The sequence below is a fragment of the Nannospalax galili genome, unplaced genomic scaffold (assembly GCF_000622305.1).
Source record: "Nannospalax galili isolate Female #2095 unplaced genomic scaffold, S.galili_v1.0 scaffold281, whole genome shotgun sequence".
Taxonomy (NCBI): Eukaryota; Metazoa; Chordata; class Mammalia; order Rodentia; family Spalacidae; genus Nannospalax; species Nannospalax galili.
Genome location: NW_008349068.1, coordinates 9,609,273 through 9,622,741, shown reverse-complemented (window position 1 = coordinate 9,622,741; position 13,469 = coordinate 9,609,273). Strand labels below are relative to the sequence as shown.

General features: G+C 37.0%; 1 protein-coding gene across 4 annotated transcripts in view; it reads left to right on the top strand.

Moving 5' to 3' along the window:
- Erbb4 (erb-b2 receptor tyrosine kinase 4) overlaps positions 1 to 13,469 on the top strand; it is a 1,194,626-nt gene that overhangs the window by 613,280 nt on the left and 567,877 nt on the right. The window lies entirely within an intron of this gene.

Genomic DNA, 13,469 nt, shown 5'->3' with positions numbered 1-13,469 from the left:
GTACTATTACAAAGTAAGTTTACAAATGTTACGGAGGAAGACAGAGGAAGAAGGAAAAGGTTGAGAGAGTAAGAGAGGGGAAAGGGGAAGGGGATGGCAGACAGAGGAAAACCATAACAGGGGAGTTGGGAGAGAGAAGGGCAGATAGGAGAGAAGCAGAAGCGAGAAGAGAGAAAAGAGGGAGAGAAAGAGAAAATGAGGAAGAGACAGAGAGAATCTATTTATATTTAGTTACCTGCATGAATAGATATTTTTATCAATTTACTATTTAGTCAGCCAGTCATCCTTTTTGATCTACCTAGTTATCTATTTTTCTTTCTGATAATAGTTTTTTATATGTATAATGATAAATTCAGTTTAAGGCAGTAGATATTAGTAATTATGTTTTAAATGTATAAGTATTTTACAGATCACACAAATACTATACTAGCAGGCACTGTTATGATTGGGTAAGCAGTAAACCGTTGCCTCGGTTTAGTAATTCTATGTCAGGGTTTGTCAGTTTTTGAATTATTATCACTTTTGGACTTGATAGTCTCTGTTTGGTGAGGGAAGAACAAGGGAAGACCATGTGGAGAGTTTATTATGCTCACCAGTATAACAGATCTCTGCCCAAGGGATATCAGTAGCATACCCAATCCCTAGAGTGACTGGATAGATAGCTCCACACCAGATGTCTCTTGGGGAGCCAAACACCCCAATTGAGAACCACTGTTTTATACCTCTGTAAACAACAATATAAATATGCACATAAATTTAAAAACTTGTGGACCATACAGAAAAATGTATCCAACACATGTTCTACTGTGTAGACTTAACACAGACTTATCTATTGATGTTAATAACATTTAGAAGTAATTGAAAATATGGAAAACATGAGCCTAGCTTCTCATAAACAAAACGTTATATAGTATTTGTGCAAAGTATCTCCTTATATTTGTTCCTTATCCAGTTCCTAACAGCTGTACCTGTCAACTCTCCTAAAGTAAAATTTTAGACCTTTCCTGTTCTTTGTTTTTCCTCTGTTCTCCTAAGCACCAAAGCATTCCTTTTTTTCACGTTAGTACTTTAGCTCTGCCTATTGTATATTTATTTCTTCATCAGTTCTTGTCAGGCATAGGCTTCATAACTTTTCTATCACCCAGTCACCAGATTATTCCATTTTTACGCTACATCCAGGAAGATAATTGCCAAACAAAACAAATTGCATCTTAGTTCCCCCAAGTGGGATGCTACTGAGTCCCCAGGATCTGGTGTAACTTTGGAAATTCCTAAACCCCCCGTTTAAAATGAGTCCTATGTCCTGAATGTCTTCTTTCCTATGTAAGGGTCCTAGTCCTATGAACATCAGGAGCCAGTCTCTAGACAGTTTGACATGCACACATTTTTTTTTTCTACCCGAATTTCCTAAGTGTTCCTAATACATTCAGTTCCTGAGTTTGAGGAAAGAAAATTTGATCCTGTAGAAAAGTGTAAAATCTGAAATTCTTGATTCCTAATTCCACATTAAAGTGAAAGATATGAAAAAGAAATATCCCTCCTTCTTTATACCTGATAGCTTATTTTCCATATTATTGTAAAAATAATGCAACTAGGAATGTCTCAAAACAAAATTTAAGGTGTTTTGACAAGGCATATGACTCTTTAACTATAAACATACATCAAGAAATAGAATTTTGCTTGCTTCTGCAGAAATTCCATCTTAAACTCTTTTCTCCTCCAAAGTAACCACTATCCTTACTCTTGTAGAAATTGACTTCTCATATTTATTTTTAATTTTTAACATCCAAATTTATATCCTACACATTGGAATCTGGTTTTGCTAATTTTTAAGTATTTTTAAATAAAAATTCTTTGAAGTCTTTTCTTCAATGCCTCTTCTTATAATTCACCTAAAAGACCAGAAATATTTTTTTCCATTGAAAGTGCCTAAGCCTAGGTTTCTGGATTTTACACTCACGACAGAATTTAAAATGTTCTTCCATTTATTATCAATAGAAAAAATGGGCAGTTGCATTCACATACTGTCACACCTCATTTAATCCCTCAGATGAAACTGTAGATGGTAATGTGTCCCTTCATCAGGAGATACACAGCATCTTACTATGATCTTTCAGAACAATCAAGTGTCAGAGATTTCAGAATGTTTGCTGTGACTGAGTTTATGTCTTTAGTGTTGATGTCATGACATGCCACTGAAGAGCAATGACCCGGTGTTTCATGTTTCCATTGGCTCTTGTCACCCATGGGGGGAAATCCTGTGAGTTGATACAAAAATAAGAAAAGGTAGCTGTTGTTTCTAAGCTGGTTTTGCATCATAGCTTACAATTCTTCACCTTGTAAAAGGGGCTACCAACAAATTTGCCATGTGTCAGGTAAAGGAAAGTATCTTTACATTCCAAGGCTGTGTTCTATATAATAATCATTCAGTAAAACAGTCTATAAAACCAACAGAAGTCATTTCAAAATACCATGGAGTCTTCTCCCTAAAACTGCTCTAGTGTAGTGTGATGTGTTTATTCTTATAGGCCGTTATTGATCATTACCTAGAATTATTCATTCATAAGGAGTTTTAGAAAAGCAATATTAAAAAAACATTAAATAGAAGTTTTAGAGTTATAAAAATTATGATGAAAATATAGGGTTCTATATACCACATAATTCACCTTAATTGTTACTATATTTTATTGTTAAAATGTATTCATCACAATTACTGAACCAGTGTTGGTCGGTGCTATTTTTGTTTTAATTTATTTATTTTTTTATTTTATATCTATGAATGTTTTGCCTGCATTGATCCGGGTCCTAAGCCATCTCTCAATGTTTACTTTTTGAAACATTTTTTTCTAACTTACCAATTGGAATACTTGATAGAGACAGGCTGCCTGATATAGAGTAAATATCTGCTGTGTTCCCTCAAAGTTACTCTACTGAAATGTAATGTCCAGGTGACATGTGGAGCTGAGGCCTTGGAGATAAGGTGAGGGGATTAGATCCTCACATACTTACTTCATGAATGAGCTTAATGTCTTACAAACCCTGAGCATATTTCTTAGCCCTTCTGCCACTTGAAGAAGTGATATATAAAATAGAGTCTCACCAGTTACTCAGTATAGCATACCTATGTTAGGGTTTAGTTATGAAGCATCCTCCCAAATGGCTCATGATTTGAAGACTTACCCTGCAAATGGTGTCATTATTAAGAGTTGCTGTCTTTCTCAGTATATAGCTGAATGGATTAGATGAGCTAGGACCTTGTTTGATGAGTGAGTCACTGGGAGTGTGCCTTTGAAAGGTGCAGTCATCTTGTAATCTTCTTGCCTCAAATCCCAACACTGAATACTTCACAGAAATTCAGCTTTCTTTTAGTGTGATAAGACCACAATCTTATTGCTATACCCTCGGGAAATACGTAAAGTTTCATGGCTTAGCAAAGTGTTTAGTCTTCTCCAAGAACTTCCTGTATTGACATTTGTCAGATGGCTATGTGCTTCATTGTTGTATATACACATGAGACCTTCCGTGGTCCATCATGGTTTTTCATCATCTTCTAGTGTTCAGAGTCTTCATGAATGTTCCATCGCTGCCTCCAAATCATATTATTGACTTTTCTCTTTTCCCCATGTCTTCTGAGGGTATGATCCACTAAAGGACTTGGTAATTTGTTTATACTTCATCTTCCTGAAGCATAGTTGCTAATGCACTCTAAGTTCAGGCTCATTAATTTGCAAATTAATGGATCAAAAAGAGACCAAAATGTCATTGTAATAAGGTACTTTAAAATCAGTACATGTTGTGCCCTGTGTGTGCATATCGCCTTAGAAGATACTGCAATGATAACTCACTATAAAGTTCAAGTAAAGGAGAAGATTGAGGGAAATGTTGATAGAGTTGTTTATTTGAATTTCTGAACACAGAGAAATGTGCATGTGCACACACACACACACACACACACACACACATGAATCTGACAGTAAAAAAATGTCAAAAGAAAAATTTCAAATGTTTTCTCAGAAATATGAGTTCAATGCATGACAGAGTAAAGTGTATCTTTAATCGGTTTTTTGTGCATGAAGCTTTAAAATGAATGATTTATTGTGAAACAAACAAAGATACAGGTGTTAGCAATGAAGTTATTATAAATCTTTCTCAGCTGGCCCAATTTTTTTCTTTCTGCTAATATTTCTTTGGATTACAGTTTGAAATAGTGAGATAAGTAACCACTGTGTTGTTGTGTCATTTCTGAGTCTCTGAGAATGTGAATAATACTTCTCACATAGTGTGTGCCCAGTATATCTTTTTGGAAATAAGTAATTGAATGAATGAAGCTGAATGTAAGTTGTAAGGACATTTTGAAGGAAAGGAAGTCAAATGAACATTTAGTAAGTACCTTGCATGTGCCAATTGCTTTTAGATATTGTTTATCAAATTACACAAATAAATTCTTATTTTTTTCAATGAACAGTCCTGAGGTTCACCAAAGAAATATGGCATTGTCATGCAACTAATAGGCAACTCTTTAAAGATTCCCTTTTCTACCTCTATTCCGGGTGGATCTGTTAGTAGTTTAGTACTTAAATTTATATCAGCATTATTGGGTCACATTTCCTTTTTGAATTCACACAGAGAATCTCATTTGACTGCATATCTTTCAGGAAAGAGCTCTATTTTCTAAATATCCAATAAAATTCTTAAAGGCTTTTAGGAAGCCTTTGGGGAGCAAGTTTTTAGCAGATCTTTGTCTTTAGAAATATGTGACACATGTTATAATTTTGTAATTTGCTATATACTCTTGCTTAGATTCATAAAAAACATAGAAAAATGTTATAATAAAATCATAAATTTTGCAATGAGTATTATTTTAAATATGAGAGGATAAATGTCACCATATTTTGAAAGAAATTGGGATTTTGATATCAGAAGTGAGACAGATCTTAGGGAAGATACTTATGGTTGATGATTTTTTCTTTTAAAAAGATTCTCGCTTAATTTTTTTATCTGTATGGCTTTTAAAAGTTATTTCATCTGAGTTTATTCATCTACAAAACAGAAATAATAAACAGTTTTGTAATGAACAGATATTAAACACATAAAATGTGTCACATACACAAAATATTCACTAAACACAAGTTAGTATCATTACTAAGAATAATCAATAGATAACTCAGCTGCTTATTTGCATAAAGATACTTAAACATGAAACACATTCTGATTTCTAGTCTACCAGTCCCTGGCTTCAATTTATGTTGTATTTGCAGTCTGGATTGTTCCCACAGATGTCCATATGATGTCAGCTTTCTATGTTTGAACTGAACATTAAGAGCCTCATCAGCAAAATCAGAACCTGTTTTTATTGGAGATGACTAAAGACAGTGTTTGTTCCTTATAAATTAATTAAGCCTTTTGTTTTGTGTTTCATGACCAAATATTTAGACAGATACTAAAGTATATCTTGGCATCTTGTCAGATCCTCGCCTGATACTTCGGCGGTCCTCTTTCTGAAATTGCTCACCCTTTTCATTTAAAAATAACAACAGACACGCTCTCAGAAGCAGTCACCTCTAACTCAAGCCTCAGCGGCCATTTCCCATATGCTTTTCAACAGAGGCAGCTGTTGTCAGACATCATTTCATGAAGGCTCTTTTCCTCTTTTAAATTTTGAGGGGGGAAATCACATTTATGAAAGACCTCAGACATGAAGCTGTCACCTTCAAATGTAGATTGAAATGTTACCAGGCAGTTTTCTTATCTAAACCTCGGTGATTCATACTCATTGTGCTATAAATAGGAAAAAACAGAACAAAACAAAACACGTTTTTATAGATTTTTGAATGTGTCTTATTTTACCTGTAGAATATCCCCACAGGCTCATCTGTTGGTTTGCTAGGTCCCCAACTGGCAACATTGGAAGGGTGTAGGGTGGAACCCTGCTGAAGCAAGTGGGTCTCTCTCAAAGGCAATAGCCTCCTTTAGTTCTGACCTTAACGCTCACTACTTCCTGATCCTAGAGATCAAACAAGTCACTTGGCAAGATTCTGCCTGCAGATTTATGTTGTTGCAATAAAATATATAAGATAAACGCTCTCAAAGAAGAAAGATTTCTTTGGCTCATGGTTCAGTTCCTGCTCATTTGATCCTATTGCTTCTGAGATTCTGAGATCTCATGAGAATGGACATTATGGTGAAGTTACTTGCTTCAGTCTCGCCAGGAAGGGGAGGGAGGGAGGGAGGGAGGGGAAGAGAGAGAGAGAGAGAGAGAGAGAGAGAGAGAGAGAGAGAGAAACAAGACACCATTACCATTCAAGGGAAAGTCCTCAATGACCAAATGACCACTTCTGTCAGGCCAGACCTCCTGAAGTTTCTATCACCTCCATATAGGCTGTAAGTTACTAATCCATGACTTGATTAATCCACTGATGATCTCAGAACTCTCATTATCCAATTACCTCCCAAAGACCCCATCAGTGAACACTAAGGCATTGAGTGTCAAACTTTCAGCACATAAGCATTAGTGGAATATTTCAAATCCAAACCATAACAGCAACATATAAGGATTCCTTTTCAAAATAATCCAAGAGCTTTTAATGCCTCCTCGATAGAGATGATAAATTTGAACCATAGAGGGACTGAATAATTTGTCCAAAATACATTTAAATTTTAAGCTATATGGAATCAGGCAGTATATAAATGTACTCAGGCTGCTATAACTAAGTGCTACATCCTATGTAGCTAAACAAACCTAAATGTTATAGTGATATAAACTAGATAAGGTCAGGAAAAGAAAGACCAATTGGAAACAGACTTGGATGGGGACTATTATGAACTCTCCTCACTGCTCAGGAAATTATAAAGGACACAGAAAGATAGTTTATTTCTGGAGAGATGAGAAAAGGGCTCGTTTTTACAGTGTAAAAAAGATGTTCATTACTAAGATGATGGTTTGGATTGAGTAAAGTTCAGTGGTCAGTGCTGAATGTATGGGGCATAGGTTCCTAGAATCATAGTCTGAGTCTGGCTGGTAGTGACTGAGAGCAGTTTTTCTGGGAAGACCGGGACCATATTTTTTCTGCCCCCTCAGTGTTATTTTGTGCTGCGTATAAAGAACAAGAATTCTACTCCACTGAAGATAAGTACATGGCATTTCTTATTACTCTGTATTTCCAAATCTAATTAGATCATACTTTGAGTCCCTGCTTCTCAGAATGGCACAAATGCTGTGTTTCAAACAGTGGGAAACAGGAAAATTCCAAAGAAAAGCACAATATCTCTACAAGCAGAAGAGTAGGTAATGTTTGTTAAAAACTTATTAATGTTTTTCCAGAAAACATCTTAATAGTGTGTCATAGTTAAGAATGTGTCCGCTTTAGATATTCACAGGCGTGAGAGAAGGGGCAGGGGCAGAAAACATCTTAATACTGTGTCATAGTTAAGAATGTGTCCGCTTTAGATATTCACAGGCGTGAGAGAAGGGGCAGGGACAGAAATTAATTGCCTTAGGAAAGTTAATAGAAAACTCCTGCGATATAGAGGCTGCATTTTGCTACTGCATTTGTCACCGTCGGAGAAGGCCTAAATTCTACATTACCAGGCGGGGAGTGTCCCACCCCACAACTGTCCCCTTTCCTGTCACCAGAGTTTTCTATTTTCTACTCTTCTCTTTGATACCACAGAGTTACTTAACTTTTAGTCTATGGACCAAATTAATCACTATTATATTTATGGATGCCCTGACTCAGAAGTCATGAGTGTTAATCGTAGGTAATTTCTAATTAGGTATGAGTACCTAAGGCACTGCAATAGAATAATTTGGAACTGTTTTGACTAGTTACAGATTTTTTTAAACAAAATGAACAGTAAACAGCAAGCTTTTCCAAGATATACTTGTATGAAAAATAAACTAACAAGAATGGATTTGATGCAAAATTTGAGAATGAAAAAAAACCTATGAATCAGAGTTCTGCACATTCAACAAAGGAGAGATATATTTACATATGTATATATAATTGCTTTTAATCTGCATTTTCCCTACCATTGATTAAATATTCAAAGTTTGTATATACAATAATTATTTAAATCTTAAGGCTACATAAAGGAATGTTTATGAATCTATTATTCGTTATTACTAAGGACTGGTTTAGACAAAATCATCTGAGGAGTAAAAAGGCAAAGGAAATCAGGAAGGAAGGGAAGTGGTGTGGGAAGGGAAGTGGTGTGGGAAGGGAAGTGGTGTGGGAAGGGAAGTGGTATGGGAAGGGAAGTGGTGTGGGAAGGGAAGTGATGTGGGAAGGGAGGTGGTGTGGGAAGGAAGGGAAGTGGTGTGGGAAGGGAAGTGTTGTGGGAAGGAAGGGAAGTGGTGTGGGAAGGAAGGGAAGTGGTGTGGGAAGGAAGGGAAGTGGTGTGGGAAGGAAGGGAAGTGGTGTGGGAAGGAAGGGAAGTGGTGTGGGAAGGAAGGGAAGTGGTGTGGGAAGGAAGGGAAGTGGTGTGGGAAGGAAGGGAAGTGGTGTGGGAAGGAAGGGAAGTGGTGTGGGAAGGGAAGGGAAGTGGTGTGGGAAGGGAAGGGAAGTGGTGTGAGAAGGGAACGGAAGTGGTGTGAGAAGGGAAGTGGAGTGGGAAGGGAAGGGAAGTGGTATGGGAAGGAAGGGAAGTGGTGTGGGAAGGAAGGGAAGTGGTGTGGGAAGGGAAGGGAAGGCAAGTGGAGTGGGAAGGGAAGGGAAGTGGTGTGGGAAGGGAAGGGAAGGAAAGTGGTGTGGGAAGGGAACGGAAGTGGTGTGGGAAGGGAAGTGGAGTGGGAAGGGAAGGGAAGTGGTGTGGGAAGGAAGGGAAGGAAAGTGTTGTGGGAAAGGAAGGAAGTGGTGTGGGAAAGAAGGGAAGTGGTGTGGGAAGGAAGGGAAGTGGTGTCGGAAGGGAAGGGAAGGGAAGCAGGAAGGAATGACCAGTAAAGGAGTTCTGACAAGTGAAAACTGATAATTGTTAAAAGACCTGTGAAATAATTTATACACTTAAAAATGATAAAGGCAGATTTTCTTGGTTAAAGAAAGCTCCTTATCTACCTCTTGTTTTTCTTCACAAAATGTCTTAAGCAATCCTGTCTCATTGTTTAGGAGAGTGTGCAGGCATTTAAGGCTTTAATGAGCTTTAATTTCGTTTACTCCTTGAACGAAGCTGCTGTAGATCACACGTGGCAATGGAAACCCATCAGTTTTACCGAAGAGATACTAACCTGGTGTTAAGGAAGATGCGTTTTTAGGTCTCCATTCTCTCTTTGCTCATGATGAGACAGGTTTTCTCTGTGATGTGCTTTCTGATGTCTATTTGCTCTTGTGCTCTGTGGGCACAAATCATGAATGTTTTGTTCAAACAATATTTTCTATTAGCAGCAAGCACATGAGATCATTTTGTATGGAAAGTAATATCTATAAAGACTTAAAATTAATTGTTTTATAGTTTTCAATTCCATTCTATTCAATACATCATATTGAATGTGTGCTTAACACAAGAGTCTGTACTCAGAGCTGTAATATACATGCAAAAATATCAAACATTTCTAAATTTTAGGAATAAATTGCAAGTTATACATGTAAGCTATAAGAATAATCAAGGTTATATAACAGAGAGATTAAAAGCAACAGTTCTTATGTAATGGTATTTTTAATTACTTTCTATTGCTGTGTTAAAAACAATGAACAAAACCAATTTGGGAAGGAAAGGGTTTATTTGTCTTACAGCTCACAGTCCATGATTAAAGGGAGCCAAGGCAGGAACTAGGGGTAGGAGCCTGGAGCACAGACCTTGGAGGAGTGCTACTTACTGTATTGTTCCCTGGTCCATGTTCAGCCTCCTTTCTTATATAACACAGGACATGAATGACACCAACCACAGTGGGCTGGCCCACCCCACATCACTCAACAATCAATAAAATGCCCCACAGACATGTCAACAGGGTCAGTCCAATAGAAGCCATTCCCCAGCTCAGGTTCCCTCTTCTCACATGTGTCAAGCTGACAACTAAGCTATCCAGCATAGATATTATGAGTATTTTATTTTAACCCAATTATTCAGAGAGAGAATTTGGCCATTTCCTGGAATAATGTTTATAATGGTTTGCATTTATTAAGTAAAATTTGCCATAGGCTTTCTCTATTGTATAGTGCTTGCAACATTAGAGATATTCAAAAAATATTTTAAGATGAAAAGACTAAAGACCATTGAGGTTTAATAACTTTTCCAAGTTTAAATAGCTAGTAAGGACTAAGGCTAGATTTGAGGCCAAATTTGCCTGCCAGGGAAGCCCACATTTGTTACCTTTATATTCTATAGGTATTGAAAAATATCTGTCTTCATAAATAGAAATAGTTCTGAAACAGTAAAAGACTTTTGTTAATGAGATTCTTACTAATGACTTAAAGATAGGAAAAATAAATAGCTGACATGATTGTGTGGCCCTATAATATAGTACAGCGCTTAATTTACATTTTTGGTTATCTCTCTTTTAATCCAGATGGGTTGATATTAGCACAAACCATGTTATTGACTCTTCTTAGAAATTAAGAAATCCTACTGTTATTAAGCTCTGTAAGTCAAATTCACTGCTGGGAGGTGAATGTGGCATCTAATCCCCTCCTCCCACAGTCCTTGCAACAACCTGAGAAAGGAATTCTCCAAACCCCGGTTTGAAGAATATTAACGAGTTTATTGGACTTGCTAACTGAGCCTGGGGTTCGAAAATCCACACCCAGACATAAATCCTGTGGTTTCCGGACAGCCTCACAAAATGGTGAGAGGCTGGCCTCCTGGTTTCCCCAGCTTTTATACCCTTAGCCCCTCCACTGCAACCAGCTATGGTCAACTGATTGGCTGGAAGAGGGAAGGGGAGTGACTCCTTTGCAGAGCTTGGAAAGGAGGCGGGTTCATGGCTCCTCATCACAGGGTCAGAGGAACATCCCAGTCACAAGCTCCTTCCTGTAATTTTACTTGTAATCTGTACAAGTTATCATGTGTTGGATATCAGAAGTACCTTTTGAGACATTTGAGAATATTTGTTCATGGAACAGTTTCTGAATAACTAAAAAAGGGCATTATAAATACTAGAAGATATTAAACAGACTGAAATTAAGGTATCATGCATTGCTTTTAGTTTTAAAATTTGTGTTTGTCGCCCATGAATTTTTAAAGATCACTTATTTCCATAAAGCCCTCTAGAGTGAAAGAATTTGAACAAATCTTTAACTGAGGGATTTGTGATCATTTGTTTCATGGTATTCATCTTATTCTCTGGGTGAGAGAAAAGTCCTTACTATTTATAGGTTATTTGCAATATTTACTAATGTCCCAAAGCCCTAACAAGTGACACATTTCTGCCAAATTACTTCTTTCTTCATTACCACCTTTTTTTCAACCCTAAGTTTGCAGCATCTGTAATCTCTTGTCTCATATTCTTAATGTGCCCCTCCATGCTGGAATAAACCAGTGGGCTTTTCAGCTTTATTTATTTATTTATTTATTTTGACATTTTGACATTTTGACATTTTGACATTTTGATATCTGATTTATTGAACTTCTAAAAACCAAAGAGAAGAGAAATCACAAATCGACTGTTTTCTCCAAATTCAGGCCTGTTCAAGAACTCATTTCTCCTGACTCATAGGATAGAACATTCATTTGTCATCTGAAAGACCTGGAGAAAACCTTTTGTCACGAAGGAAAGTTAGAGACTCCCAAATTTGGGACTTTGAGGAAGCAGAGATCTATAGCAGCCACTTCTTTCCATCTTACTTCTAAACCAAATGATGAAGGGGAATGAAGGAGGTTAAGGAAATAATCTTGGTTTTATTATGATGCTGGAGAACATGCTTTGGCAGTGACAACATGGATTTCCAATTTGACCTCAGAATTGGACAAATGAACCCACAAATTGATGAGAAGAATCACTCCTACATGGGATTGGAGGAGGGTCAGGAGGAATGATGAGGTTATGACAAATTCTAGAGAAAATATTGATGTCACAGCAAAATCTTCCACAATCGCCTTTGTGTTTACTAAGACCTAAATATTTAGCACTCATCATTTATAAAATAAAGGAAAAATAATATTTTATAATGAATAAACAAACACTAGTTTCTTAAAAATGTGATGTCAGAGAATGTTTTGACCTGTCTTTACAGAACTTAGAAGTAGCAATTTGATCAATAAAAGTGTGACGGAGGGGCTATAGAGTTCTGAGACTTGCCTCATTGGGCATGTGTGATTTCATGCTCACTGTGGTGAAGTGATCATGTACATCACTGTCACCTTTCATTGTCCTTTTGTTTTTAGTTACATGCCCTACCCAAGGCTCTTGGATATCAGAAATATCTGTAGTGCTAGGATTTCTGAGTCTGATGCCAGGTACTAATTCTTCCAGAAACCCCTCACCTGTTAAAGTCATTCTCTCCTCCCTTAGCATTCTGATCTTTTGGGTACTTATTGGCAACATGTTTATCCCCCAAAATTTCAAGCCTTGAACCAGAGCATAAACGGAGTCCTCTGTATTTTATGTTTCATTATTTATTATAAACCAAAACATGATTATCTAATTATGTGTTTATTATCCCATTTAACCGATATAAATTTATAGCAATCTAGAAAGCCAGTCACAAGGTTTTGAATTTTTGTAACTTAGATACACAGTGGCAGGAGAAGAAGTAGTCCTAAGTTGAAGCCTTTATTCCACCCAGTTCAACTACTTTGTGAGAGGTCTTACAGGCAATTGAATAGGTACTCAACTCAGAAGTCTAGCTCCTATATGATTTCCCTTCAGACTTCCTTCCTAGATGAATGCATACCTTGGTGGCACAGTCAAGGAAGATCAAACTAGGAATGATAATCTTATAGGCCCTAGATCAATGTGTGGGATAATGTGGGATCAGAAGACTAGCTGGCTGTGTGATCTAGAAGATTACAGACACCAGAGGAATATTTTCTTTGACTCTACACACGACCTGGTGGTGATTGATGTGACAGTAGAAAGATCACAATGATGAAGAAATGGATTGAAATATCAAGATTTGATATGTTTTAAAAGGGACATGTCTAAATTCAAATGGCAATATGCTAGGACTCAGAATGTATTGCAGAGTGCATAAGGTTCAGGGATGGGGCATGGGGGATGCATGGATGGGGGAGGTGATGTGGATTTGAGTGGGAGATGTATGAAACTTAAAAAGCTCAGTAAAAAAATGGAAAAAAGAAATCAGTTGTAAAAGGAGTCTATAATAATGTGCATGAGAAAGAATGGTGAGTCAGTAATGGAGGCATAGAAGTAGCTGAAATTCTGCACATTATGAAACTAGAACAAACAGTGTGACTGCCATTTCTTGTAAGAAAGAATAGTTGAAATTGGCATGGATATTATTGGCTGTACCCAGGAAAGGATAGGTTGACTTCATCTGATATGACCAAGGCTTCTGGAGAGATGAGAAAGAAAGGTAAGA